The sequence below is a fragment of the Rhincodon typus genome, chromosome 23 (genome assembly GCF_021869965.1).
Source record: "Rhincodon typus isolate 14 chromosome 23, sRhiTyp1.1, whole genome shotgun sequence".
NCBI classification, from domain to species: domain Eukaryota; kingdom Metazoa; phylum Chordata; class Chondrichthyes; order Orectolobiformes; family Rhincodontidae; genus Rhincodon; species Rhincodon typus.
Genome location: NC_063354.1, coordinates 28,008,053 through 28,033,529, shown reverse-complemented (window position 1 = coordinate 28,033,529; position 25,477 = coordinate 28,008,053). Strand labels below are relative to the sequence as shown.

Genomic DNA, 25,477 nt, shown 5'->3' with positions numbered 1-25,477 from the left:
GAGAGAAGCAACTCTGTTTTCTGGGAGTCATTTACAACTGCATGTCAAACTTGCAAATGTCAAAACCATTGGATATCCTCTCACTATCAGTTTGTTTTCCAGCTGCCTTACTTTAATAATTGTCCCCTAGTTCCTCCCCTTAGTCACAGTCGTTCTCCAAATATGGCCCATCTTCAACTTTGTTCAAGACCAACAGGTGAAGATCTGGGCACAAGTGACACCAGAGTTTAGTCATTCATCACAAGATCTGATCAAATCACATCGAACACTGTCTGGTTTCATCCCTCTCAGCAAAAACTGTTGATGGTTTCAGGATCTTCCTGAAGCGTAAAGATAATTCCCAGCTTCTTTTCTCCAGGATTGTGCCCATAAACACCTTTTCACTGCTACCAAATCTGGTCATTTGATAGGATTTACTTAAATGTGTCCTCAAAATGGAGTTTTATAAGAGGCGAGAAAATATTAACACAAATTAAACCATGAACTGTCAGAAAACCTTTGTGCCCAAAAGCTCAAGAAACCAGAGAAGTAAATGAATGACTTGGTGTGTGTCCTTCATTCTTTTTTTGGAAATGAATATATATATTTGAAAAGGAGAAATCTTCAGGACTGATTAGAGAGAATGGTGGGAATGGGGAAGATAGAGGTGTGGGGAGTGGGACTGAAAGGACAGCCCTGTCAAATAGCAAGGGCAGGTACAGTGGCTGGTATAAACTCTTCCTTTATGTTAGACTCTAAGTCATTGAGATTAGCAATATAACTGTGTGAGAAGGTTCAAAGCAGATTGATGAACTTTCCTCAAACAGATTGCTCAGAATAAGCTTGCTTGACAATTAAGTCGATGGAGCATTTAGGTTCTCCTGTTGGAGACTTGAGTAGAAAAGACAGGCCTTCTTTGCTTATCATGTCTAGAAGTTACAGTATAAGTAAAATCAGAAACAGCATCCCCTAAATTCCTCCTAATATTCTTGCTGCATGGCTCAGTGTCAATTTTTGGTTCTGCTGTTTGAAATGCCTTGGCATTTGTGAAAGGCTCCACGTGAATGTAAGTTACCATTAGATGAATTATCAAAATGCTTCGATCTGCAACATACAAGCTCATAAGGGTGTTTGTTGATGACTACTTTTCTGTCCTCTCCATAGGGAAGGCTGTCAGCAAAACTGGTGCAAAGAATTTACCCTAATTTCATTGAATCATAGAATCAGTGCAGAAAGAGGCCATTCAGCCCATCATGTTTGTATCCCACCCAGACCCAGCCCCCCCACCCTATCCCCATTGCCCTGCATTTACCATAGGGAATCTGTCTAGCCTGCACATCCCTGGATACTATGGAGCAATTTAGCTTGGCCAATCCACCTAGCCTTTCTTACCATTGTTCACATTTTTTATAGATTTGATTATGGTTCCTGATTTCATTTTGTTTGCAGCAATCCAAAAGCTTCTGTGGCTCTGAATGAACCCCTGAATTCCCAGGAATTCTGAGCTCAGCAACTGGCTGATTTTTCATCCTTTAACAGTATTCCACAGGTTGGAAGGTCTGGACCTGGCACTGTGGAGAGCAGTTGACCTAACAAACAAAATCAGTTTTCCTATAATTATAAAGGATGCAGTGACATTATAATTGTATATTAAGACTTGTCACAACTAATGACACATGTCTCTTTAGAGGTAATTTTGGATCGAGTAGTTCAAGAAATCTGGTTGAATTATGATTCATATGAAGCAGTTTATATAATCGTTCGTGGCATAATGTTATTTTGTTGTAGCATTCTGAAAAGACATTGCATAAAGTAGGAAGTAATTACATTGCCAGTACAGAAACATTTCTCTTCAGAATTTGAAATCTACTGTTACTATAGGCAATAATGAAATACAGTCGAGCACAGCTTCCACAACACACAGTCAAAAAGAGCTTCAGTGACAGAGTCATTGTGAGTATACATCACTGGTGAAAATAAAAGCAATTGGCCAGATTCACTGCAACAGAGTCCTTTAGTCTGAGCTACATAATTAAGTTTTAAAATAAGAAATTAATAGGGATGCAATGCAGAAAGAGGAAAAATCTCAGTGAGACATAACCAATTGGCGCTTGTTCAGCATCACAGGATAAAAAGGAGAGGCAGAAAGCAGGAAGCTATAGGCCAGTCAGTTTATCATCTATTGTCAAGAAAATTTTAGAAGCTATTATTAAAGACATTATCACAGGTTACTTGGATAAGTTCATGGTAAACAGGTGGTTTTGTCAAAGGGAATCATATTTTACTAATTTACTGGAGCTGTTTCAAGAGATAACGTGATGTAGATAAAGCGGAACCAATAGATGTACTTGATTTCCAGAAAGTACATGATAAGGTGCCACATTAAAAGCTATTGCAGAAAATAAAAGCTCATGGCGTCAGGGATAACATACTGGGGTGAACAGAAGATTGCCTTACTAACACAAGTGAAGAATAGGAATAAATGGGTGTCTTTTTAGGCTGGCCAGATGTCACAAACAATATGCCAGAGGGACTGGTGCTGTGACCTTAACTTGCGACAATCTATCTAAACGATTTTGATGAATGGACCAAAAGAGTGATAGCTAAATCTGCTGATGACAAAGTAGGTAGGAAAGTGAACTGTGAAGGTGACAATAAGGAGCTTACAAAGGGATATAGATAGGTTAAGTGAGCAAAAATCTGGCAAATGGAGTACAATGAGGGAAAATGGGAGACTGTCCCTTGTAGCAGAAAGAATGAAAAAAACATATTATCTAAATGGTGCAGAGCTCGGAGACACAGAGAGGATCGGAGTGTCCTAGCACATGAATCACAGAAGGCTCACATGCAGTGATCATAACAAGTGATCAGGAAAGTTAACAGGATGTTTTTTATTGTGAGGGGAACCGAATGCAAGAGTAGGGAAGTGATTCTCAATTTATACAGAGCATTGATGGGATTATATCTGGAGTTTTGTGCAGTACTGATCACCATGATTACAGAAGGATGTAAATATGTTAGAAGCATTACAGAGAAGGTTTACTAGACTAATACCTAGAATAACTGGCCTGTCTTAAGAGGAGAGGCTGGACAGGCTAGGCTTGAATCCTCTGGAGTTTAAGAGAGTCCGGGGTGACTTAATTGAAAGATTGAGGGGCATTGACAGGGTGCACAGAAAGCAACCGTCCCCCTTAGTTGAAGGGTCAACAATAAGGGGACACAATTTTAAGGTGAAAGGCAGAAGGTTTACAGAGGATTTGCAAAAAAATGTTTTCACTCCAAGGGTGATGGCAAGCTGGAATGAACTGCATGAGAACATAGCTGAGGTGGGAAACTTCACAAACTTTAAAAAGTACTTGATGAACACTTGAAATGCCATAACACTCAAGGCTGTGGGGCAAGGGCTGAACAGTGAGACTCCTGAGGACTTTGAGTAGTTTTGTTAGTGTCAAAAGGGCCTCTTCTGTACTGTATGATTCTATGATAGAAGATCCTGAGGGGACTTGACTGAGTGAACGTGGAAAGGATGTTGCCTCTTGACGGAGAACTACGGCTCATAATTTAAAAATAAGGTGTTGCACATTGAAGACAGTGATGAGGAAACGTTTTTTTTCTCTCAGAGGACTAAGGCTTTGGAATTCCCATCGTCAAAAGGCAGTGGATGCAAAAACATTAAATATTTTAAGGCAGAGGTAGAAAGGTCCTTGATTTCCAAGGTGCTGAAAGCTTATCTGATTGTGCAGGAATGTGGAGTTGAAGTTAAACTCAGATCAGCCATGATCTTATAGAATGTTGGCGCAAGGTCAAAGGATCAAGCGGCCTATTCTGATTCTTTGTATGTGTATTCATCTTGCGACATAAGTTGATATGCTGCACCAAGTTAGTCCATTTAAAAGTTAGAGTACCTCAGGATATCCTGCAGCAACAGGTTTGTGCTAACTTTACATTCGGTACATCAATAGTGGCTTCAGACCTGCAGGTCACCTGCACACGATGACAATGCAATCGAAAGGAAACAAAGGCTTGCTTTTATGTAGACATTTTCAAGGCAACTGAAAGATGCAATGTAAAAACACATTAGCAAATCACTGACCAACAAAGATGTGAAGGGTCATATCTTTGTTCGCTTCTGAGCAAGCAGGTCAAGTTTTTACAATCAGTTACAAAATCTGGTGACATGGTTTCTTTGTGAAACAATCTGGTTTGCAACAGAAGATTTAAAAATGACATCAGCTTGGTCTGCAGGTTGTATGATACGTTTTCATGTTAAATTCAAATTATTTAAATTGCAAGGTTAGAAACTGTTCCATTATGGCATATTACAAAGATATACATTTGGAAACGGTTTTGAACAGCAGAAGTTCATCAGAGAGGACATAACAACAGAAAATTGCATCGCAGAAAGCAATTTCACTTCAGTAAGCTTTAATTTCTGTTTCTGAAATCAGCACTATAAACATAATTAATTACAAACATTCAATTTAAAATCTAGTTTAAGGTTACTCAGTGCAAATTCAATTGATATTTTAAACCTGTGAAGACGTTTAGTCGAAAAACAATCATTACTTCATACTCAAATGAAAATCTGGCAAATGGAGTACAATGAGGGAAAATGGGAAACTGTCCCTTGTAGCAGAAAGAATGAAAAAAACATATTATCTAAATGGTGCAGAGCTCGAAGACACAGAGAGGATCGGAGTGTCCTAGCACATGAATCACAGAAGGCTCACATGCAGGTATAACAAGTGATCAGGAAAGTTAACAGGATGTTTTTTATTCTGAGGGGAACCGAATGCAAGAGTAGGGAAGTGATTCTCAATTTATACAGAGCATTGATGGGATTGCATCTGGTTGACTGACAACTGCACCTTTCCACTGGTCTTTTAAGCTTTGTCAAACTGTTATTTCTAGAAGCTGACTGCTGGTATTTCTGTCATTTTAATCTAGCTTCAGTAAACTGCCATCAAGTACATCTAAACATATTAATCGTTGACATCAGTTTGTAATATCTGTCAAGTAATATGTCCCTTTGTAAAATTACAGAGTTCATAAAATTGCAAGTCCTGAAAGCACAGCTGCAAATGTCCCACTCACCATTACTAACATTGTACTGGTTCACTGATCAGATCTTCTCAATCTTTGTTCACAGAACTTCTATCATGCTTTTAGCTGCTAGAGTACTTATATTAGAAAAATTGTGCTCAATGTGATTTTCAAGAAAGTGTCAGATGCCAATTCAGGGCTCAGGGCTATAGAGCGACTCTGCTGAAGATCACGACATGTATAAATTGGATTATTGTTTCACTGTTGACTTTCTGCGTGACTAAATCATTCTGAGACAGTCCAATATGAAAAACTGCTATCAGTTCACACAGCAATAAAAGGATGGTACTGGGAGCACACCAATCATGAGCTCTGTAGCACCCCATACTATCTGATTGTCTTCAACTGCTTTTACGTAAACTGAGTCCTATTGACTGACAACAGCACCTTAACTGCACCTTTCCACTGGTCTTTTAAGCTTTTTCGAACTGTTATTTCTGGAAGCTGACTGCTGGTATTTCTGTCATTTTAATCTAGCTTCAGTAAACTGCCAATGTAAAAATTGCATTCTGCTGTGAATTTTAGGTATTTTGCTTGACGTGGCAATGCTTATGTTATCTCCTGTAACATAAAAATGGGCCACTGATACAGTGGTATTGTGGAATCCAACAGACATTTTAGCTAACTATTATATACAAACATATTTGCTCGCCATGTAAGTGTTTATTGTTATGAACTTTATTATTATATTATCTTATAAAAGAAAAGCATGACTCCAGTACAGCATCATGTTTCATGTGATCCAGGGTAAAATATACAGTATGAGACTTTTAAAAGGGTAACATGCTATGATACAGAGATGATATCATGAGTATGTCTCTTAAAGTTACTGGTCATGAGCCAGAACGCAACGATCCTCTTTCTCCAAAGGTAAAACTTTTCCCTAACAGATATACATGGCTGTACATGGGCAGATGTTGCCAATTCGATAGTTATACAAATAGGTCAAACATTTCACAAGATTAACATTTCAGACTTCAATATAATTCTTTGAGGTTTGATACCTCATTCTATTCTGGTGATCATATACTCACGTAGAGAAGTGTGCATTGTTCTCAGTTGCATTTGTTTGACTTTGACTTGTTGATTTCTGTCAAGCAACATCACTGTGCAATCCCCATTTGGGTGTTCTTTCCTCACCCTCTCAGTGCGTGACTGCTATACTGTACATTGGCCCCTGCTCATTTCTGTTCTCTCCCAATGTAGCACTGGAATCAGCATTCCCTCTAATTTTCTTCTGAGGTCACAGCAACGATTTCCAGAGCCAAAATTCATTGCCTCAATCAGCACGTTGACGCTGATCGCCATGTGTGGAACCATGGAGCAGTTGCACACGTGCACAGCCATGCAGCTTAGAGGGCATGTTGATTATGACCAGTGCTGACTGCATTGATATGAGTTGGTTGCACATCTTAGAAATCTTCATTGGAACCAAAGCATTTGTTTTTCTAATTCTCGCTCTCAGTCCAGTACCTATTTTGGTAGTTCTCGTCCTGCTTGCTCATTGTATATCTCTTTTGTTCTCCATCTTGAAAGAAGAAAATCCGAGATCTTGGAACGTTTAAACAATTGGTTACTGAGCAATTTTGTTCATTTGTTACCTTCTGAGTGCAACCATCAGTTTTCTGTTCTCGTTGGTATTACATATTAGTGCAGCAATGCAATCCAAAAATATTACTTTGTTACTCAACAATTAATGACTGTTGATGTGATAGTCGGTACCACACATTCTACTAGATCTTTTGAGTATGAATAGTGGAATAACAATGGGATATGAGTCACACCCCATTTAGTGTACATCTTGAAATGGGTTGCCACTGTGGTCCACTGTCAGATTCTGTCTGATCTGGAATACCAAATAAATTGAATATAGCACTCCATGTCAATGACAGATGCAATCATAAAAGAAAAGCAAAACACATTCTTAAAGCAAGTGGCAAAATCTGGTCAAACACATAAACTAATCCGGAATCAGATATATCCCATTATCCCCACAAACAGGCATACTTGCATCACAAAAAAAGACAAGTTTTTCCAAAGTTTATTTTTCTTTAAATGCTATGGGCCAAGGGTCTGGAAGCAAGGGACAAAACTGGATAGCTTCTCATGCCTGCTGAATGTTCTATATCCTGGCCAGGGATGTTCTATCCATTCCTTGGAGGATAGTAGTAATGGACTGTACCCATGGACCCATCTCGTCAACCTTTACTACACCGCTGTCAATGCTTATATCCTTCCTTATGTACAAAGGTGTGGTCCCATCAAAGCCTTCCACAATTGTAGCCAGCCTTTTTTATTCTTATAGTCAAGCTACAGTTGTAACAAAGGCCAATAGACCAGTTGTCTTCCTAACTGTTTGCTGAATCTGCAATGTTGGCTTTTGTGTTTTTTTGTAAATATTGTTGCTCATTTGTAAGTGCATGCAAAGCACATTAAACATATCAACCCTAGCAGTGAAGGAAGCCTTTACATCCACAAAATGATCCTTTATTTTCACGTGCCTTTTGCGAGAAACTCTCAAATTAATTCACTCACCCAGAGTATGCAGACCGCTTGCAGAAATTTTGGTTCCTTGGAAGTTGAGGGGTGACCTTATAGAGGCTTATAAAATCATGATGGGTATAGATAAGGTGAATAGCAAGGGTCTTTTCTCCAGGATAGGGGAATTCAAAACTAGGGGGCATATTTTTTAAGGTGAGAGGAGAAAAATTTAAAAGGGACCTGAGGGGCAACATTTTCATACAGGAGGTGGTGTACATGTGAAATACACTGCCAGAGGAAATGGTAGATGCAGGTACAATTACAACATTTAAGACATTTGGACAGGTGCATGAATAGGAAAGATTTAAAGGGAAATTGAACAAACACAGGCAAGCGAGACTAGTTTAGTTTGGGAAACTTTGTTGGTATGTACGAGTTAGACTGAAGGATCTGTTTCCATGCTGTATAACTTTATGACTCTCTAAAACAAATGCATTAAGTGCCTACAAACGTTTATTGTGAACCAAAATATTTCATGGTGCATTCTCAATAGTAAACAATGAATATTAATAAAATCTTGAAGTCACAGTTAATATAACAAAGTGTGGTTGCCTATAAACTGTATCATTCCTGGATTATTCCTGCATTTTACAGCTTGTGCCGCACCTTTCGCAACTTTGCTCATTGGATTCGTTTTTGTTCATTTTTATTTTCTGTAATCTTGGTTATTCTCTCACCTCCTGCCCATGTCTACTGCTCCTAATCTATCCTCCCCAAGGAATTCATTGTCTACTTATTTTCATTCTAACTCATTTCTCTGAAAATGATGCTGACAGTATTGATCAACACTTCTTTCCACAGAATGACAATACAATAAGCTGAAGAGGACACTAAATTAATACAATCAAGTTTGAGGAAGGTTTATCATTGGCAATATGGGGGTCCAGGAAACAATGATACAGTCACCGTGAGGACTATTAATGGTTATCAAAGTTGCAAAGAAAACTGATAATGTTTCCTCTGTAGGTGAATAAGTCAGATCTTCAAGAATTAGGTTACATACTTTATAAGTATCCACAATGAAATCTGCTATTTCTCTCAAGTCTATTAGATCATTCTGGCAAACAGTATACTCAACTGTTGAAAGCCAGTTAACCTGGCAAACCACAACATCATCAGAATTCAAAACACACTCAGCACACAGTCATAGAATCAGCATTCTATGGACAACACTTTCCAACATATGAACTGAGAAACATTAAATAAATCAGTCTCCTGTAAAAGCACTGTCCAAAATATTGCTTGTGAGAAACTTGCCTGGCTGCCTTGCTGTTGATATTACCCACTGCACACATTTGATCAATTCTTCTATTTACAATCATGGAACAGCATTGACAAGGATCAGACAGATCAAAGGCCTAGTTAATCACAGTATCTCTGATAAATGATGCAACAAGACAAGAGGGTGCTAGCTAAAATGACTGGAGACAGAAAAAAAATTAGGCTGAATTATTTTGTGAGACTCGTACAGATACTTTTAAAAATACTTCTGCAAATTCACTGCAGCTGAGCTATGGTGCACATTTCCTGCAGAGCCTGATAGGAAGCTATTATGAAGAGAAATGAAGGTAAAGGACAAGTTTTGTATCAAGTAAAAAAGTACTTCTAGCAGATGTTCATACCACTGTACGACCACAGACAATAAATTGTGTTATTCAGCCTACACCTCCACACAATAGATACAACTATGATGGTCAATCATTCTCCTGGAAGTGATCACTGTGCTGCCCACCAATTCTTGGTGTAGTCCAAATGGTACACAATCTTGAGAAGGCCGTCTATATAGGTATTGCCTGCATGCACTGCCAGTTTCTGAATATGTCCTGTCATGCTGCCAATGGTGTTGGCTGGTGTGACCGTTAAATGCCAAACAAGGGCTTTACAAGACAACTGGTCACTCAATGATCAAGCATTTAGCTGCAGGAGGAGCTCAGCAGGAACATTACTTAAAGGCCGAGGCAGTTCAACTTGCAGCGGAGGCAATTTGGAAGAACCCCTGCTAATGAAGAGTCTTTGGACGAGAGTGCTGAATTCCAGGATTTGGCAGGGATTTGCTGTGCCCTTTCAGGGAGAGGAGGGGTTAAGGCTCATGGCATCATTGTGGTCCAGAAGGAGGCCATTCAGCCTGCTGTGCCTGTGCTGGTTTTCTGAGCATCTGAACTGGCCCCATCACACTCCCATGAAGTGCATTCCTGACCTGAATCACTTGCTGTGTGAGAAAGTTCTTTCTCACCTCCCATTTGCTTATCTTGAAGAGCACTTCAAAACTGCGCCCTCTGGATTTCAATCCTTCCTGGTGACATGTCCACATGCTGGTGGTAATGGCACTACCACTGGGCCTGTAGCACAACAGGAAGATGGAGAAATAGCTGCAGAGAGGGCAAACTCTCAGAAATGCCATCAGTGCTGTCTCAGTAATCTCTCTTGTCTGGTGCTCCAGATTCCTTACTTAGAATTACAGTTGCCTCCAATAACTCAGCACAGCTTCCTTTGAGACCTGCTTTCAAGAAAGTTGACTGACATATATCTTACTGCCACATGTTCTTCAGCTCTTCGTTCCTGTCAGCTAGGAACATGGCCAACACTAGGGCCTACACAATAGTTCAGGAAATTAAGGTGGTAGCACCACCACAGTGCCAAGTATCTGGATGAACAAACTTCTAGGCTAGCCCATAAATGTCTGTGACCCAGAAATTCACAAAAGAGATCATTAGCCCAATCATGTTGTGTCTATATCCCTGGGATTGGGTCTCACCAGTGACACCTGTGGCATTTTCACCTGTGTTCTAAAACCGTATTTCTCCTTTACAGAATCTTCCTCAGCAAGACCACTATCAACTCATTTCTACTTCCCAAAATGAATAACCATTCTTAAAGACAAATTTCGGAGCATTCAGCACAGGCTGGCAGCAGAACAAATCAAGGACTCCTTAATGGGAACTTGCAACACACAAACAGATCGTTCGACCCACTTGGTCTACATTGATGCTTATCCATCATCCGAGCAACAGCACCCAGGTTGTGGACCTGCCTTCTTCTCCCGTGCCTTTATTCATTCAGCAAACTATACACCCGATTCCTGTATTGTCAAAAGGCCCAGGTTTCAGTATCCAATTCACAGCATTGCATACAATAAATTTCTTCCACTCTTGGAATCTAAAATACTTCTGTCAGAGTTGATGTTTACATGCCCTGTCCATCAGAACATTGGTGACTTCTTATGAAACTTTGCCTGCTGCCTCTCACTTAATACAGTTACATCCAGATTTAGATTTCCCCTATCTGCAGGTTATTTTTCTTTCTGCATAACTTGACCAGCTCAACCTAGATATCTAGAGGTCAAGGTGAATCATCTGTCTCTCCCTTTCTAATGCACTGGACAGTCACCAGTCTCTCTTCAGTGGTGGACTACTTTCTTTCTGGAAAAGACGTAATGCACAACACATCTGTTTGTTGAAATTTAATGTTGCAGATCAATAGTTGACTGGATAACATACACTCCACAGATTAGCAAACAATGTGTGAACTCCCAACAAGTTTAAAGTGCATCAATTGCAGTCCCTACTCTTTCACTGAGATTGACCAATAACGCAGCACGTCAGACACTGCAGAGAACAGCAGATTTACCCAGTCATTGAAATACTCAACTTAATCTTAATGCAGTTTAATCATTAATCAATTGCAGTCTCCATTCATTCACTGGATTTTCATTAAATTGAAATTGAAATTTGGACAAGTGGCAGCTAGATTGTCAGTGATTTTATTTCCCCTGAAGGTGTACAGTTTAATGCCAATCCCTTTTTCTGCGAAAAAATTAGCTCCCAGGCTGTGTCCTGGGATTGTCATGGCGTTTAATTATTGTTTGCAGCTCAGCCTGCCTCTTCATTTATGTTCCATTTATTAGCATATCTTCCACTCAAAACAGGTTTAATAAGGTATAAATTGCTTTGCTGAACCCTTCAACTGCTCAACTCCAAAGGAAAACCGGAAAGGAAAACGGAAAGGCAGTGGAAATTTGTGAAAAATGCTGCAAATAACGTTGCACTTTGGATAGCACTGTGACTGCGGTCTAGCAGGAGAAATTGAGTAGTTGTATGGGAATCACACTTATGCATAGAACTACAAATATTGAAGAAACTCAGCAGGTCTAACAGGATCTGTGGAGAGAAAACAAAGTTAACATTTCTACAGAGTTTCTCCAGCAATGCCTGTTTTTGCTTTAGATTTCCAGCCTCCGCAGTTTTTCTGTTTTATTTAGTACAGTAAAAATCATACTGGAATCGCAAAAGATAATTTAGGGGTCTGAAAACAAACAATGCTGGAAATCACAGGCATCTATGGAGAGAGAGCAAGATAACATTTTCAGTCGAGATGATTCTTCATAATTGAGCTCTGATCAAGAGTTATCTAGACTCAAAACATTAGCTTGCTCTCTCTCCACTGTTGCTGCCTGACACACTGTTTTACAACAGTTTTGTTTTCAGTATAGATTCCAGCATCTGCAGTAACTTGCTCCTGTAATTTAGGAGTCTATAGACTACCTTACACTGGTATTTACTAAAGTCAATTAGCTAACAAATTTTTCCACGAGGCAATTCTGTTTGACACACAAAATACACTTTGTTCACCATAGGGTTATCAAGAAAATTGCGTTAAGAAAAGGCAATTTAGAATTTCCTGGTTCTCACATGACAGATTTAAACTTTCACTCTAACTCCTGACACTGACTGAACAGGAACTCAGTTGTCACTGTGTACTCAGCATATGTACAGTTTCTCATTCATGTCACTGTTATGTGTTTGCACCCCACCGCCCTTCTGAGCAGCAGGGGAAAACAAGCAATGCAAGAGGCAGGTGACAGTGGCAAGTGGGAAAGTGCAGTCAGAGAGAATGAGAGGAGTGCTGTGTGTTCCTTGTCCTCCCTGATCACAGGAGTCTGTGACACTGCAGGCTCTCCAGCCACATGTGGGGAGCATGCTCTCTGCGGTTGCTGTATCGGCAAATGGAGTCTTAAACGTTTCAAAGGATTCCCTCTTTTATCGATCTGAAAATGGGTGATTTCCATGTCAAATTAAGCACAGAGAAATACAAAAAGGGAAAACAAATTGGAGTAAGGAGAGAAACCAAAAGGAAAGTACAGTAGTATATGTAAAATGAGACATTTTTAAACTGTCCCTCGAAAAATTCAAAACCTGAAGGTAAGAGTCTCTAAATCAGTTTTATTTTCAGTGCCAAAGAAGATGATTGGCAGTAATTACAATTAAAAATAATTAATAATTCTCACATTATTAAAAGGAGACTTAGACTTGAAATGACAGGATCTAACTTTCTGTGGTGAATGTAATGTGTATCAACTGCATAAACACAGAAATTTCACATCATTCAAAGCATGTCAATACGCGGAGATTAAGTTGCCTTCATCATGAAGCTAACAACATAACAGAGACAACAACTTCTCAATACGCACAGTTAACTACATCAGATCCTTGTTTGCTGTACCATCTATGTACAAGTAATGGTTATACCACCAGTTGTAATTTGCCATCAGGAGCAGAGAAAGGGCACTTACCGCTGACCTCTGACCTAAGGAGCTCCATAACAGAAATTCTCCTCAATAACAGCAGAAATTTGGACCTAACTCAAGGGGATCTCCAGGCGAACAGCAGCAGAGATATCAGCCAGTACAGTAACTCATCAATCACAGTGAAGTATTCCCACAGACAGAAAAATCAAGACGTACTTAAAATCCTTCACTTCAAAATTAAATTTTCAAGTAGTGAAATAAATGATTATGATTGGATTAGATTAGAACTAAATAACCAATCTGTTGTTATAAGGGTTAAGGGCATGCAAGGGTAAACGCTAAGGGCTGCATTAAGCCCAACTGCCCAAAAAGATAATAGCATATAGAGTCAGGTGTGGAAACAGCTTCAGATCTTGAAGGAGTAAGACTGAATATCAAGATCTCAGTCTCTGTAATAATGTCTGTCATACCATACAACCTGTACTGCATCTTGTTTCAGGCAAAAGCCTTTTCTTGTTAGAGTATCAAGTGGTTTTCTACCAGATGAGATCAAACAAACCATGTACGTCCCTATCCTGCAAGATGACGGTGACAAGAGGCCTACCAGGCAGAACTTGCACTGTGATCAGCTATAGAGTGGATTCATCTTACAATACAGGCACATTTGAAATAGAAATTTAAAAGGAAATTTTGTCAGAGATCTGACATTCCATTAATATAAAATCAACCTTTTAGGGCCAGGGAAAGTAATAGGCTGATTGAAAAGCAGAAAAATGGAAACTTTATTGATTTACTGACTTCTCCGGGATTGCATTCAGGACTTCTGAAAAGCACACCCAATGGAGAAGCAGAAAATAATTGACAGAATTTTCACGTTATGCGGCTCCGAAGTTGCTGTCAATTTCAATGAAGTAATGATCATGAAGGCTAAAGTTTCATCAAGTTCACCAGTACAAAATCTGGGGCCATGTTTCATACAACATAGATGCCCAGATCTTTCTTGAAACATATATTATTAATGGTACATTTATGTCAGTAAGACCCCTAAGTGGCATAGTAGAGAAGTTTTAAGGCAAGTATCTCAGCACATCAATTATGGCATTCAAAGAATCATTGAGATATACAGCATGGAAGCAGACCCTTTGGTCCAACTCGTCTATGTTGACCAGATATCCTAATTAATCTAGTCCCATTTCCCAGCATTTGGCCCATATCCCTCTAAACCCTTCCTACTCATATACCCATTGAAATCTTTTAAACATTATAATCATACCAGTCTCCACGACTTCCTCTGGCAGCTCATTCCATACGCGCACCACCCTCTGTGTGAAAAAGTTGCTCTTTAGATCCCTTTTAAATCAATCCCCTCTTACCTTAAACCTATGCCTCTAGTTTTGGACTCCCCCACCCCAGAGAAAAGATCTTGGTTATTCACTCTATCCATGGCCTTCATGATTTTATAAACATCCATAAGATCACCCCTCCGTCTCCGACGCTCTATGGAAATAGCCTCAGTCTATTCAGCCTCTCCCTATAGCTCAAACCATCCAATCCTGGCAACATCCTCATAAATCTTTTCTGAATCCTTTCTAATTTCACACCATCCTTCCAATAGGAGGAAGACCAGAATTGCACACAATACTCCAAAAGTGGCCGAACTAAGGTCCTGTACAGCGCAACATGATCTCCTAACTCCTATACTCAATGCACTGACTAGACATCAGTCAGGCACTCAACAAGGTTCCTCACAGTAGACTGGTTAGCAAGGTTCGATCAGGTGGAATACAGGGAGAACTATCCATTTAGATATAGAACTAGCTTAATGGTAGAAGACACAAAGGTAGAAGTGGTGGAGGGCGGTTTTTCAGACTGGAAGCCTGTGACCAGTGGTGTGCCACAAGGATTGGTGCTGGGTCCACTGCTTTTTGTCATTTATATAAACGATTTGGAAGCGAACACAGGAGGTATAGTTGGTAAGTTTGCAGATGACACTAAAATTGGAGGTGTACTGGACAGCGAAGAAGGTTACCTCAGAGTACAATGGAATCTTGATCAGATGGGCGAATGGGCTGAGCAGTGGCAGATGGAATTTAATTTAGATAAATGTGAGGTGCACATTTTGGAAAGGCAAATCAGGGCAGGACTTATGCACTTAATGGTAAGGTCCTGGGGAGTGCTGCTGAACAAAAAGACCTTGGAATGCAGGTTCATAGTTCCTTGAAAGCGGAGTTGGAGGTAGATAGGATAGTGAAGGCGGCGTTTGGTATGCACTCTACACCATATATCTTCCTTCTACTTTTCATAGCCCCTCATTAATGACGACACTAATTCCCATTGTTGGATTGTTGCTGTTAAAACCTCAAAATAGTGGTACAGATTGTTTAACAGATTGATATCCATACGTAGAATTAGACAGCAAAAGATTGCAGCGATTTACCTGAGATTTACTGTAAGTCTCTATTTAAGTACAAACACCCTTTTTTCACCTTTCTTTTCCGGATCGTTTCCCTATCCAAAAACCAACCTCACACTGGGGAAGAACCCAGTTCTTTTTTCTATATTTAGACACCCATTTCCGATTTTCCTAATCATCCAGCTGACAAATTACAAACAATGCCCACAGGGGAACTGCTACAAGATCAAACAAAAAAGGTGGAGAAAATAAGGGAGAAAAAAACAGCCCAAGCGATGCCCACTCCCCTACACTTTGAGAGTGTTAGTGCACACTGTGTGCTCCATCTCCAAGAATACCCGGGCACAAACGTATTTGCGGAAGAGAGGCAGGCAGTCAGGAATTACACCCCCATTCATGGCCCACTGAGCCACAAGGGCCAACCAGCTCTTTTTCTTGTGAAAACCCACGGTTTAATTATCTTAGAAACTTTTTGTTGCTCTTTTCCTTGCACCTCAGCCCCACATTCCTGATCTAGAGGGGCACGGGAAATTCGGAGGACTTCCTCATTGGTCTGCTGCTGGGCCAAAGCTGACATCAGAAGGTCCAGGCATGGACCTTGAGGGGGTCATTGATCCCACGGTGGCACAGTGGTTAGCATTGCTGCTCCTCAGTTCCAGCCTTGGGTGACTGTGTGGAGTTTGCATGTTCTCAGATTCAGAATCATAAACCAATTCCTAAAGGATGTAAACAGTGTTTGTCCTGTTCATGCACACTTCAAATGCCTTAAAGAGGGCAGCACATGCCCCCAGTAATCAGCTGACAAAACTTTCCAGTGGAAAAGTCCATAAAAGGTCTATTGCTAAATGCAAGTCTAGCTAATGGTTGGTCCCATTCATTCAACACAAACTTCAAAACCAAGCCCACTTGCTGTTAAAATTCAAGCTAGCCATTATTCAGCTGAAAACGAGACTGCATGTAATCTGGCCTGTCTATTAAAGGACTAAAGGCCTTATTGCTGCAAATTACAATATCCTGAGATCAAGGTGAGGTTAATTGCTATCAAACACATTGAGGATGGTGTGGGGGGATTTTCTACTATTTGCAAGGTTCTCTGAAACCAGCAGGAAATCAGTATTCATTTCTTTTATATATATGTATAAAACTAAGTGCCACAAATGTACCAATTTAACAAGTTTAACAATGCACACATTTCTTTCTTATTTTAATCCTACAGGCATTGAACGTAGAATTTTATTCATAATTTAATTTTACAATTTAATATACATTTTGTGCTCAATTAGTTTTTTTTTGGCAAATATACTACTAACTGATGGTTTCAAAGCCTGAAATGTGTTGCATCAACAAGTCTATTCTCCATATCAGTTAAAAATAAAGGGGAGCCCATATGAAACAGTGCTGAGGAAACACTCTTTTGTCTTAGAGTCTTTCAAATCCCCTTCCTCAAAAGGTGGTGGATGCAGAAACTTTAAATATTTTTAAAGGCAGAAATAGATAGATTCCGGATTATCAAGAGGATGAAAACTGATCAGGGATAAGCTGGAATGTTGAGTTGAGGCTAAAATCAGATCAACCGTGATCTTATTGAGTGCTTAAGCAGGCTCAAAGGGCCGAGCGGCCTACCGTTATCCCTGGTTTGTAAAACATTAAGAGGCTTCCCAAGATTAACTCACCAGCTTCAGATTTGAGTGGTGTAATTCATGTTTGGACTATTTCTCATCAGCAGTATGTTAACTGTCTTTTACATCCACCAATATAATTTACAGATAGTAAAGCTGATTCGGTGCTACTTTCACATCTCTTCGGCACAGCCTACAGCAGATGAGTTATAATGCAGCTCATGTGAGTTTGACCTTGAAACAATCTTCTTTTATCATAGCTGATCTATTCGAAGACCTTGAAAGAAGACATACTTTTCTGCTTTTTACATGTATTGACTACTCCTTAACAAACACAATTATATTTGAATTAGGATAGCAAAAGGCCTATCAAGGTACACAAATAAACAAGCTACATTAAGTTTCTCCTTTAGTTTATACTGAATATGAACTCATTTTTAAAAACAAAGTACATGGACATAGAAAATATCCTGTTTTTGTCAGAGAGAAAGACAGATTTGTTATCATTCACTACATCAATTATGGGTTTTATAATATGGTAGAAGGTTGCAGACAGTGCCTTGAATTCAGGCTATCCCTAACCTTACTGCAGTTACTGTACTATAAACAGTCATTCAGACAAGAATACCAAATTGGGACTTAAACTTAGTAAAAACTGAAATAAAAATCTGTAGATGCTGTAAATCAGAAACAAAAACAGAAATTGCTGGAAAAGCTCAGCAGGTCTGGCAGCATCTGTGGAGAGAAATCAGAATTAACGTTTCAGGTCGAGTGACCCTTCCTCAGAACTGGTCAACCGTGCGGGTTTGTAGACATTATTTCTGGTTGCTAGCTTTTATTTTAAAAAAGTGTTACTATATGTCCACTTCATCATTCAATTAGATTTTTAACTTTTTCACACAAATCAATGGGAAATCCTTAATACTGCCGAGTAAGGCTCTTCTAGCAAGTCTTACGACAGAAAATACTGACAGCGCCCCCCACAAAAAATAATGAAATCTTAAAGGCAAATCAAACCTGAGGTTTCATCCACTGTTACTCAGTGTGTAACATTATGCATTCTCACTGCATGTTATTAATGAATAAATAAACATAAACCAATCTATCTATTCAGCTGTTCTGATATTTTCAAAAATAGATTAATTCTCCACCGAATCTACAGTTTTTCCATTTCCCATATTACAGATAAGGCAGCAATATGGTGTTACAATCAATATCCTTGGTTAAGTGAGAAAAAAAATATGGCCGGGGTTGACCCTTTCAGATCACTGCCCAGTCACCTCACTCCACTGAAAGCACTTTGTCACACCTCACCAGGGTAGCACAGCATCAATCAAGACCCACTACCAGAGTCTAAATTGTAAATTACCACTCTAAATTGCAAAATTTATGATTTTATGAAAGTATGCAAAATTCTCCAATTTAACTGTCTTTTCAGAAAGCAAGGACCAGATTTCTGTACTTAACAAGAGACTTACTACTTATTACAAATAGATAGGTTTTTAGCTACAGGTGAACAACTATAAACTGCTGATGTACAACTCTACTGGATAAAACTCCAATCCTACCCCCGACTCTCTCTCTCACGCACGCACACAGACAGGCAGGCAGACAGACACAGACAGGCAGACAGGCAGACACAGACACACACAAAAACAAACACATTGGTGTTGATGGAAGAAAAACTGGGAAAGTAGTTCAATTGATGGCTTTGGTGAGATGATCCATTTGGCTTGCCAGGGCTCCACAATCTCTCTTCTCCAGGTTCTTCTGACTTTGTTGGATGAAGGACACAGCAACTGATCGACAATTTATAAAATTTCTTATATTTCAGTTAAAAGCAGCATCTTACAACAACCAGTTTGGGAAAAATAAACGAGCTTCTATCGAGTTTGGGTCCTTTTTTAAACAGCAGAGAGAAAGACAGCACCTCCCTGTTCCTGAGGTCCAAAGGTTTCCAGATCTGTTGCTCACATTCAAAAGCTGTTCAGCTGTCAGAAAGATAATCACAGAATTGAAGACAGGTAGAAACCCTACAACATCCACAAGTGGGCTTTAAACAATTTGGAAGATGGATGGAGGAGGGCTCAGAAGCGGATATATGTAGACATACAAAGCAAAAGGATATGGCGACATTGCCGAGAAACCATTTTGATAATGCTTTGAGAGTGGGATAGTAAGGGACAGAGCTTTTCATACAGTCATACAATCAGAGTCATACAGCACAGAAACAGACCTTCAGTCCAACTTGTTCGGGTATCCCAAACTGATTCAGTTCCATTTGCCTGCACTTGGCCCATATCCCTCGAAATTCTTCCTATTCATGTATCCAGGGAGATGCCTTTTAAGTGTTGTAACTGTACCAGCCTCCACCACCTCCTCCGGCACCTCATTCCATACATGCACCACCCTCTGAGTGAAATAAGTTGTCCCTTACATCCCTTTTAAATCTTTCCCCTCTCATCTTAAACCTATGCCCTCTAGTTTTGGACTCCCCCACCTAGGAAAAAGACCTTGGCTATTTACCCCATCCATACTCCTCATGATTTTATAAGCCTCCATGAGGTCACCCCTCAGCCTCCAACACTCCAGGGAATAAAGCCCCAGCCTATTCAGCCCCTCCTTATAATTCAAATCCTCCAGTCCTAGCAACATTCTTGTAAATCTTTTCTGCACCCTGTCAAGTTTAACAACATCCTTCCTATAGAAAGGAGACCAGAACTGTACGCAGTTTTCTAAAAGTGGCCTCACCATTGTCCTGTACAGCCATGACATGACACCCCAGCTCCTGAACTCAATGCACTGACCAATGAAGGCAAGCATACCAAGCACCTTCTTCACTACCCTGTCTATCTGCGACTCCACTTTCAAGGAACTAAACAGCTGCACCACTAGGTCTCTTTATTCGGCAACATTCCCCAAGGCCCAACCATGAACTGTATTGGAGTTTAGAAGAATGGAAGGAGACTTCATCGAACAGAAGATTCTTAGGGTTGTTGATACGGTAGATGCAATACTGTTTCCCCTTGTGGAAGAGTCTCACAACAGATGACATAATCTCAGACTAAGATGTCACCCAGTTATGCCTGAGATGAGGAGGACATTTCTTCTCAGAGGACAGTGAAACTGTGCAATTCCTTGCTGCAGAAGGTTGTTGAGGCTAGGTAGACACAATATTCAATGCTGAGTTAGACAGCTTTTTTTAAAAATCGGTGAGGAATCAAGGGTAATGGGGAAAAGGCAGGAAAGTGGAATTGAGGTTTATTGAATCAGCAATGATCTCATTAAATGATGGAGCAGAATCAATGAACTGAATGGTTTACTTCTGCTCCCGCATTTTATTGTCTAACTTCTCATCACTCCACAGACAAATCAGCTACTTGTTGATGGCCAAATCTCATTTTGTACACATCCTAGTTTCATTTTGCCTGTGCAACTAAACTTCCCCCACTAGTAGAACAAACATCATTGTAACTGCTAATAACTTGCTTATAAAAAGTGCAGCAGTCCCGTCCACAATCATTGTTTTTTTTTAAAAAAACAGTCCTTTTCCCATTTCAGTCAAAACTGTGTAGAAATAAATAAAAAAGATATGGTGTTTACAACATGTATTCATTGAGTGGGCTTTGAAAATGATTAAAGAGCCAGAGATAATGTTAAGAAACACTTTTTTCAAATGCAGTTTGTGGATAGAATTCATTATGCATTGCCCAATGGAGTCCCGGAAACTCTTAACTGGTAGCTTTCAAAGGTGAACAGAATAAATGCTTGAAATGTAAGTTGCAGGAAGATTGGGAAGAAGTCTGGGATGGAGACTAATTAGCTTACTCTCGGAAGCAAATGACACAGGCTCAAAGACCAAATGGTCTTCCCCTCAATACCACAGTTCTATGGTAGAATCAAGGTGGATTACCATATTCTCATGGTTAAATGGCCTGCCAACACTCCAGTGAGGTATATACAGGAATATGAAACATTGAAACAAAGTGTTGGAGACTGATTGGCACCTCTGTAACCTTAATTTATCAAAAGGCCAAAATCCGTAGCAGAGAATAAAGGAAGGAAATTAATTGAAGGGAAGTAATATCGCAACTGTAAATATATGTGGCTCCTTCCTGTGAGTCTACAAATGTAATGTATGCAGCAAGTAAAACCTCCCCTTGACAAATGTGTGCAACTGTAGAGACAGATAGATAACACAGATGTGACATTCTGAGAGATTATCTCATTTTTCATTGAGGTCAAAAAGGTTTAGTAAATCTGTCAAAACAGAAGTGTTAAAGCAAATAGCTAAAAATAAATCTTTGTGTTGAGGAGTTTATTTAATCACAACTTCTACTAAAGTGGATACCAAGAGAAAGCAGAGTTTATCTGCAGCCATTTATCATTGTGGTGTTTTATACGTTAATCAAGGGACAATGTTATTTTGGAATTTGCTGGACTCTGTGGTTCCATTGATGTGTCTGATATGTAACTACTGAAATTTTCATCAGAACTCTACTTCATTATCCTCCCTGACAGTCTGCTATAGTATTGTGCAATATTGGAGCCATGTCCTTTGGCCAAGATGTTAAACAGGGATATGTCACTGAACATTACAGATCCCATGATTCTTTGAAAAATGGTTAACTTTTCAGAAATTCTGTACAGCATCTCTCCCTTAACAACCACCATAACACAAAGATTACTGATCATTCACCTCAATTATTGTTCACAGAATTAGTCATTTTGGGATGTGCTAACAATACAAGTACTCCAATAAATGCAAGAATTTAATCTTTCATTTCTGTCCGAATACATGAACAGTGTTTCTACACCAGTGTTTTCACTCTTACTGAATCATTTAGTCAGGAAATATTTCTGAGATTGAAATACAACAAATACATTCCTATAAGGAATCCATAGCTTTCTTTAAAACTTATTACAGGCTTTTGTTTAAAGTTGTTCATAATGCAGTTAACTGAAAAACATCGAGCTGATAACATTCTGGAAACTATCTTCGCGCTAAAAAGTATTTAAAAGAATAGTTCATATTCCTGGTGTGATACAATAGTTTCATTTCCCAAGTTCTGTTAACAACTATTAATTGTGCGGCATGTCATGAAGTTGCTGCAGGCCCAATTTTGTCTGAACCAAAGGAGCCGCTGTAATATCATTGCAAGTGTGAAAGAGAATCTCTATGCATTGCTGGGATTCAGCTACATCACCAGCTAAATGGTTTGAAGGAAATTCCTAACTTATTTACTTACTACCTCTTGCCTTCCCCATCCTACACAATGATGCAAGAGAAAAATCTGCATTTACATTACGCCTTTCACAATTACAGGATTTCTAAAAGAACTTTACAGGAAATGAAGACTGGAGTCACTGTTGCAATGCGGGGAACACAACAGTCAACCTACAGGCAGCACATTCCCGTAGATGGCAAGTTAATAACTTGATTTGGTTGGCACTGTGTACCAAGGTATGCCCCTCCTCTTCAAAAAAGAACCATGAGACCTTTTACATCCAGCTAAGATGGCAAGTGGTTTAACATCTCATCAGAAAGGGGGCACCTCTGACAATGCAACAGCCACTCAGTACTTAGCTAGAGGGCTAGCTTTCACGACTGCTCTCAAGCCCTGGAGACAGACTTGAATCTATAGCCTTCTGATTCAGAGATTAAATTGCTACCAATTGAACAATAATTAACATCCTCATGTACTGGGACCCAGTAGTGTTACAAGGCTTGGATTACAGCATCTATAACAAGAGGCAGGTTTACACCTCAGAGGTATGAACTACTAGACAGAGTGTTTTAGAAACCATCAGTCTTTGGAAGTTGTCAACATTTAATTATCAACCTTTACTGACTCCTTATACTTTAGAATGTACAAGTTGAACATCTGAATGCAGATTAAAGTTTATAAATGATTGTTAAGTATACTTATCTTCCAGTATCCTCCATGAAAGTATTAAGCAAAAATTTACTTAACTTTTTTAACCATTGGCCCAGATCAATTTATCTGAGCTATGTTAAACCTCTCCTTGAATATGTGAACAATTCATTATATAATCTCTCGTGTGCTTAAATACTTTACGAAGTTGTACAAAATTTAATCACATGTAAAAATTTAACGAACGGGAGTTTAAAACAGAATTGTAAAGTGAAAGCCTCTGATTTGCTTGCCTTAGTACAGAAACAATTTGACGAAAAACCTGCTCACATATACAACAACTATTCAGCTAGTTGACAGGTTTATGTTGCACAAACCAGTCCTTGGAGGCTGCAGGCATCACTGTGGTCAAAATAAGTCAGAGTCACAATTTAAAACATACCAGGATGATTGATTATATTGCTGAACAATAAAACTATTGCTGACCTCTCCAAAATACCCCTGGAATAAGAATGAACAGTTTTTATTCTATCTGATTAAGCATTAAGTTACCATACAGTTACCAGTATGGCTGCAAGGCGACAGACGAGTTGTATTATCTCAGAGATATCAATCAAGAAACAGACAATATTCTGGGGCCTGGATTCGAACCCCACCGTGGCACATAGCACAAATAAATATCGGTAATTAAGAGGCAAATGATGACCATGAAGCTGTTACTGACTGTCAGAAAAACTCATCTGGTCCACTAATGTCCTTCAGAGAAGGAAACTGCCTCCTTACCTGATCTGACCTACATGTGACTCCAGGCTCTCAGCAATGGGGTTGACTCTTAAAATGCCCTCTAAAATAGCAAAGCAAGTTATTCGGCTTTAACAATCTTTATAAACTCTCAAAAAAGAAATGAAACTTGACAGACAATCTGACATCAACCTAAACACCACAAACAATATTGGCATAAAACTGCCCTGTTGAACGTAACTTACAGTACTAATATCTGCGGCTAGTGCCAAAATTGGGAGAGCTGTTTCACAGACGAGGCAAGAAGCAGCCTGATGTTGACTGTAATGTATGATTCCGTGAATATTTCCATGTTCCTGACACCACCACCACCATCACTATCCCTGGATATGTCTTGTTCCACTGGCAGATCAGGGACAGCAGAGACAGCAACACAGTGGTATATATTTGGGAGGAGTTGCCCTTGGAGTCCTCAACGTTGACTGTGGACCCCACGAAGTCTCATGACTACTAGGTCAAACAGGGACAAGGAAACCTCCTACTGATTATCACATTCTGTTCTCCCTCAGTTGATGAATCAGAACTCCAAGCAACACTTGGAGGAAGCACGGAGGGTGGCAAGGATGCAGAATGCATTCTGGGTGGGGGATTTCAGTGCTCTCATCACCACCAAGAGTGGCTCAGCAGCAGTACTACTGATCGAGCTGGTCAGGTCCTAAAGGACATAGCTGCTAGACTGGGTCTGCAGCAGGTAGTGAGGGAACCAACAAGTAGGAAAAACATACTTGATCTCATCCTCACCAATCAGCTGGCTGCAAATGCAACCAGATCTAGCATTTCAAGACTGGGAACTCATGAGGTGCTGTGGCCCATCAACAGCAGAATTGTACTCCAGCACAATCTGTAACCTCATGGTCCAGTATATCCTCCCATTCGATCATGCTAAGTCAGGGGTTCAACCTTGATTCAATGGAGAGTGCACGAGGGCATACCAGGAGCAGCACCAGGCATACCTGAGAATGAGGTGTCAACCTGGTGAAGCCACCAAACCAGGCAACTTGCACGCTAAACAGCGAAAGCAGCAAGTGATAGACAGAGCTAAGCAAGCCCACAACCAATGGATCAGATCTAAGCTCTGTAATTCTGCCACACCCAATCATGAGCAGTGGTGGACAATTAAACAACTCACTGGTTGAGAAGACTGCGTAATCCTCAATGATGGAAGAGCCCAGCACATCAGTGCAAAAGATAAGGCTGAAACATTTGCAGCAGGCGTCAGCCAGAAGTGCCAAGTAGATAATCCATCTCGGCCTCCTCCAGTGGTCCCAGCATTTACAGATACCAGCCTTCAGCCAATTTGATTCACTTGAAGTGATATCAAGAAGTGGTTGGAGGTACTGGATACTACAAGGTTTTGGGCCCTGATAACATTCCAGCAATAATACTGAAAACTTGTGCTCCAGAACTTGCTACCGCCCTAGCCAATTTCTTCTAGTACAGCTACAACACAGGCATCTACCCGAGAATGTGGAAAATTGCCAGGTTATGTCCTGTACACAAAAAGCAGGAGAAATCCAACCTGGCCAATTGCTGCCCTATCAGTCTACTCTCGATCATCAGTAAAGTGTCGGAAAATGTCAGCAGCACCTGTTCAGTGATGCCCAGTTTGGGTTCTGCTCCT

The 25,477-nt window shown here is 39.9% G+C and overlaps 1 protein-coding gene across 2 annotated transcripts in view; it reads right to left on the bottom strand.

Moving 5' to 3' along the window:
- The window catches only part of usp43a (ubiquitin specific peptidase 43a), a 395,580-nt gene that overhangs the window by 212,878 nt on the left and 157,225 nt on the right, over positions 1 to 25,477 (bottom strand). The window lies entirely within an intron of this gene.